At 45.3% G+C, this 6,038-nt stretch overlaps 1 pseudogene; it reads left to right on the top strand.

The window, feature by feature from the left end:
* The first annotated feature begins 286 nt into the window (after positions 1-286).
* Positions 287-5,517, top strand: LOC118770007 (annotated as a pseudogene).
* Positions 5,518-6,038: the final 521 nt, after the last annotated feature.

Here is a 6,038-nt window from a genome sequence, read left to right on the forward strand (position 1 = left end):
CATTTTCACCTGCAGCAGATTGGCCCTCACTCATACCCGGCTCCAACCTCCACCCTCCCTTCTGAACTGCTGGAGGAGCCCTGACTCATCACCAAGCTGTTTCCTGTTGATTGTGAAGGGGTATTTTTAAACCCAAGGACTGGCTATCAGGCTCACAGGCAAAAATGGAGAGCTGGATCTGGTGTGGGAAGGTGGAGGGGAAGATGTAGAGTCACAATTCCCTCTAGGAAATCTGACATGTCAGTCTTTCAAATAAGTGACACAGGTAAATCTCTCCCTAAGAAGGATGGGGAAGGAGGTGGGTTCAGTCCCTAACTCTGGCCCATCCAAGCATATGCAGTCCTACAAATAATGAAATGCAAATAAGAAATGCAAAAACAACAACTTCAAGCAAACCCTGAATTAATGCATAACTGACAGCCATGCACCAATTAAAAAGAGCTGAGAGCCTATCATCTCAGAGGCAGCATCCTGTGTAATTAGAGGTGGACTGGAGCTTTGTGAGTCTGGATTGCAGGCAGATGGTCCTTTACCAGATGAGGTCAGGTGAGTCATTCCACACTTAATCATCTCCATTTTGGCATGATGCTTTCGCTGATTAACTTGACAGCTGAAGCCTACCATGGTCCTGTTGATATATTCATATTTCACCCAATTTCAACCCAAATGTAATTTTAAGGTTGCATGAATTTATATTTTGGCAAATGTATACCTGCCTCGGCATTGAAGCATAACTCAATGTGAAATGTAGTCTGCCACACTGTGGATGTATCTAGGATCCTCTCATGGCCATTGTATTTGTCTCAGAGGTACACAAATAGATGATAATTTTTTTCTTGCATTTACCTCTGTCAGGAGTGCTTGCATCTGAATCATAATAAATATCTTCCTTTTTTCCTTTTGGAAACATTGGCCATCCCTGCGACTTGGAAGTAAGCATACCCTTATATGGGATTTTCAAGATGCTTAATGTTAATATTAAAGAACTCTTTGTTTACTTATGAACTAATTTTCAATTAGTTGGAAGACTTCTGCAAAAAGTATTTTAAGTGTTTTCTACCCATTCCCATAGTAACTTCTGCAATGGCCTCCCATTTTAAATACAATGGCTACGGAACTGTACATCACTAGGAAAGAACTTGTATCCTCTTATTATTGTTTTCTCAGTCCTACAAAATTGCTGCCAGGAGAGGAGATGACTTCCATTCACTTGTGTCCCCTGTTGTCTATGCTCAATGGTGTTTACTGTCCCTTATGCTTGCTTTGTGTCAGAACAAGCAGTCAAGTATCTTTGTGAATCAGATGGTCTGCATAAGGAAATACAAGCACTGAAGTCTTCTGTAATGGCTGGGACAGGGCCATTGCAAATCTTAATGTCTCTGCAATATCCATGTTCACTACTGGATCTGGTGTGTATTCTGTTTCTAATGGCAACAATCAACTGGCTAGCTCAAGGTTTGCTCTCAGATTTCTTTTAACATTTGTTTTGCCTGCTTTATATCTTTTTGAGATATGAATCTTTCATATCTGCGATACTAATTTTGAAAAGTAGGCTACATGTATTACTATGCTACTTATTCACTGCAGTTCAGTTTTCTCCCCCTTTTTCTTTGAATCCATTCCATTTTTTCCAATACAATGAGAGATATTAAAATACTTGACAGAAAGCTTACAACTGTCTGTTTCATTTTAAAACTAGAAAATGCCCATTATGTTTGGTTCTTCTGCGCTTTTAATCACAGAATGTGTTCTCCATAAAAATAAAAATAAAATAAAATGCCATTATATGGTACTTCTGGTTTAACCATACTGGATCCTAATATTCAACTGAAATCACAAAATTACACTGCACCTTCAAAATCCTCTTGTGACTGAAAAGATGAAAAGATGAGTGCGGTTGTGATTAATGATAGGATAGACTCATAGCCATGTGTACATCTTTGAAATGTGATGAACACACAGTTTTGATAGAAGTGACACAGACCCCAACAGTATGTGGTTCCTTTTTAAAAAATATTATAACAAATTTCGTTGAAAAATATTCAGCATTTTGCCTTGGTCAACAAACCCAAAATTAAAAAAAAAAACTATTTGACTTGTTTGGTTTGTCAGACAAAGCTTTACCTGTAGTCCATTTTCAAAAACCTCACTGACATTTTGTGAAATTGCAAAGCAAAGTACTTTCTGAGAGCAGCCCTTAGTGGCTGGGAAAGTGCTGATAAAAGGAACGTGTTAGTTAAACATTATTTATCTGACCTTGCTACACTTGCATAATATGAAGCTTTCATTTCAATACTTGAATGGGTGGGTCTCAAAATGGCTCAAACCTTCAAAGTGCCAAATAGCATTTCTAATGTCTGTAGGCTCTAAGCCTGCTTAAAGTGACAGACAATTTCATTTTTTTAAAAAACAAACTTTCCCTTTTAAATTTTAAAAAGTAGTCCACGCTTTAAACAATCAAGTTTAAACACCTGAAAGTTACAAACTCTCATACAAATTCAGTCTTGCTTCCAAGAAGTAATTGACATCATTTTTAACAAAGCTTTAGAAGAAGAACAAGTCCATGTCTGTGTAGAAAAAAAGCACCATAAAAACTTTGAAAAAGGCTTTTTGAAATCCAAGTGAAAGAATGTCTTGATTTTACTTACAGTAAAATGGAGACATTTCCTTCTGCAGCTTGTTCTGTTCTCTAGCACTGATTGGAGCAGACACTTTTCTAGTGGATGCCATGGTTGACCGCTGCTGCGTAGTTTATTGTATCTGGCATTTATTGTGTTTAATTTCTGCCTTTGACTGTTCTGAGCCACCTCGGTGCTTTTAGCACTTTTTAGCTGGTAATTCTGTCTTGGCAGTAAATCTTTATTTAAGGAAAGTGTGTTTAGTTCGGGGAGAAAAATGTGGCCAAAACTGTGTAAAGGCTGTCGGATGATCGGATTTCTGGAGGGAGAACTCCAGGATGAGTTCATCTACGATCGTTGCCGACTCATTGAGCACTTGGAGAACAAGATTCTTGATCTCGAGGCCCAACTAGCTTGACTCCACAGTAATCCTGAATTGTTTGAGTTCCAGTTGGTGGTGAATTCTGCAAGAAGCAGGTCCGCCCCTGGACCCAGGGGAGTCCCATATCTAGTGTATAAGAGGTGCCCCAAGCTTGGCTACCGACTGTGGAAGATCCTGAAGGCCATCTGGAGGAGGGGAAAGGTGGCATGGCAATGGAAATTTGCAGAAGGCGTATGGGTACCAAAGGAGGAGAACTCAACTAACATCAAAGAGTTCAGAACCATCTCTCTGCTCAGTGTCGAGGGCAAGATATTTTTTAGTATTGTCGCCCAGCAGCTGACAGAGTACCTCCTTCAGAATCAGTACATCGATGCTTCAGTTCAGAGGGGTGGGATTCCAGGGGTTCCAGGTTGTGTCGAACACAGTGGAGTGGTGACACAGCTGATCAGGGAGGCACATGAAGGGAGAGTCGAGACCTGGCAGTAGTGTGGTTGGACCTCACCAACGCTTATGGCTCCATACCTCACAAGCTAGTGGAAAGGGCTCTGGTACTGCACCATGTCCCGAGCAAAATCAAGAACCTCATAATAGACTACTACAACAACTTCCGGGTGAGGTTCTCTTCTGGGACTGTAACGTCTGAGTGGCACAGACTCGAGAAGGGAATCATTACAGGGTGCACCATCTCCGTGATTATCTTTTCCCTAGCTATGAACATGCTAGCCAAATCGGCAGAAGTGGAGTGCAGAGGCCCAAGAACCAAGTCTGGAGTGCGGCAGCCCCCTATTCGAGCCTTCATGGATGATCTTACTATAACAACATCGTCAGTTCCAGGAACTAGATGGATCCTCCAAGACCTGGAGAGACTGATCACATGGGCTCGGATGTGTTTTAAACCAGCAAAGTCCAGGTCTCTGGTGTTGAGGAAAGGCAAAGTGTCAGATTGGTTCCGCTTCACACTTGGAGGTACCTGCATTCCATCAGTCGCAGGAAAACCTGTGAAGAGCCTTGGGAAATATTTTGACTCCACCCTGAGAGACACCACTGCCATTTCAACAGCAATTAAAGAGCTAGAAGGGTGGTTGACAGCCGTGGACAAATCGGGTTTGCCAGGAAAGTTTAAGGCCTGGATATACCAGCATGGCATCCTGCTTAGGGTCCTCTGGCCACTGCTAGCGTATGACTTCCCATTGTCAACCGTGGAAGGAATGGAGAGAAAGATCAGCAGCCATCTCCAAGGATGGTTTGGGTTGCCAAGGAGCTTAAGCAGCATTGCCCTTTATGGCCACAGGAACAAGCTGAGTCTCCCCTTCAAAAGCCTGAGTGAGGAGTTCATGGTGACTCGTGCTAGGGAGGTGCTGCTATTCAGGGAGTCAAGTGACCCGAAAATCTCGAAGGCAGGGATCGAAGTGAGAACTGGAAGGAAGTGGAGCGCCGAACATGCAATGAACCAAGCGGAAGCGCGATTAAGACACAGAGCGGTGGTGGGGCCCGTGGCAACAGACCGTGCTGGGCTAGGCATGATACCAACTCCTAACTACACCAAAGTCAAGGGCAAAGAAAGGTGAGACCTGGCCCAGCAAGAAGTAAGAGCTACGGTCGAGGAGCTGCGCATGAGCAAGTCTGTGGGCCTGCGGCAACAAGGAGCCTGGACTAGATGGGAAGAGATGATGGACCGTAAGATCTCTTGGTCAGAACTATGGAAGGCAGAGTCCTCCCGTGTGAAATTCCTCATTCAGTCTGTCTATGACGTTTTGCCCAGCCCAGCTAACCTCTTCTGCTGGGGCAAGGCGGAATCACCATCATGCCCCCTGTACCCAGGAAAAGGGAGCTTGGAACACATCCTCAGCAGCTGTCCAAAAGCGCTCGCGGAGGGACGCTATAGGTGGCGTCATAACCAGGTACTCAAGGTAATCGCTGAATCCATCTGTAGCACCATCGACCAGGTCAAACGGCTCCAACCAGCAAGACGTGTAATCACGTTTATTCGAGCAGGCAACCCTCCCATTCCTTGACCTAAAGTCCAAGCAGGCCTCCTAAGAACAGCTCAGGACTGGCAGATGAGGGTGGATCTTGGGAAGCAACTTAAATTCCCCAAGTACATCATGGAGACGTCGTTGAGACAAGACATCGTCCTGAGCTCAGGAACAACAAAGCAAGTAGTCTTGCTGGAACTCACGGTTCCATGGGAGGAGAGGATGGAGGAGGCCAATGAGAGAAAGAGGGGGAAATACACTGAGCTCGTGGAGGAATGCCACAAGAGGGGGTAGCGAGCACAGTGTATGCCCATAGAAGTGGGAGGGAGGGGCTTTGCAGGGAAATCTCTGTGTAAGGTCTACTCTCTCCTGGGCATAACTGGTGCCCGCAGAAATAAAGCCATCATGAGAGCCTCAGAAGCCGCGGAGAAGGCCTCAAGGTGGCTGTGGATCATGAGGGACAAGCCGTGGTCTAACACTACTTGGACACAGGCTGGGAGCTGATCACTCCCAGTCGGGTCGTCTGGCAGAGGGGGTCTGAAGTTGAAAGACCCGAAACCCCCGAGGACACCAGGTACTTCACTGATGATGTGTCCAAGTGCATCAGTAGATGTATGTAAACACCAGGAACTGATTAGTATGCCCTATAGGGAGATAGTGTTCTCACCAAAGCCGGGTAGGGGGGAAGATACAGACCAGATAGGGTGAGAGCGCTGGGTTACAGTAGGGCGTAGGCATAGAAGGGGGCACACAATTCCAAGAGGAGCGGCATCTCCGGAGATCACAGTGACCAACCGTTTCATGTCACTGCAGGATGAGTTGGACCACGATCCTGAGACTAGGAGGAATGATGAGCCCCAGGGCACCCAGACGGCCTCATCCTCCAAGAAAAGCGAGTTAGTGGTAGTGGGGGTCTCAATGATTAGAGGGGTAGATAGCATAGTGTGTTCACGCGACAAGGAGTCTCGCATGGTCTGTTGCCTGCCTGGTGCCCAGGTTTGAGACCTCCTGGAGCGTGCTGAGAAGCTCCTGGCCAGAGTGGGGGAGGATCCAGTGGTCATG

This window comes from Megalops cyprinoides, chromosome 22 (assembly GCF_013368585.1).
Source record: "Megalops cyprinoides isolate fMegCyp1 chromosome 22, fMegCyp1.pri, whole genome shotgun sequence".
Lineage (NCBI taxonomy): Eukaryota > Metazoa > Chordata > Actinopteri > Elopiformes > Megalopidae > Megalops > Megalops cyprinoides.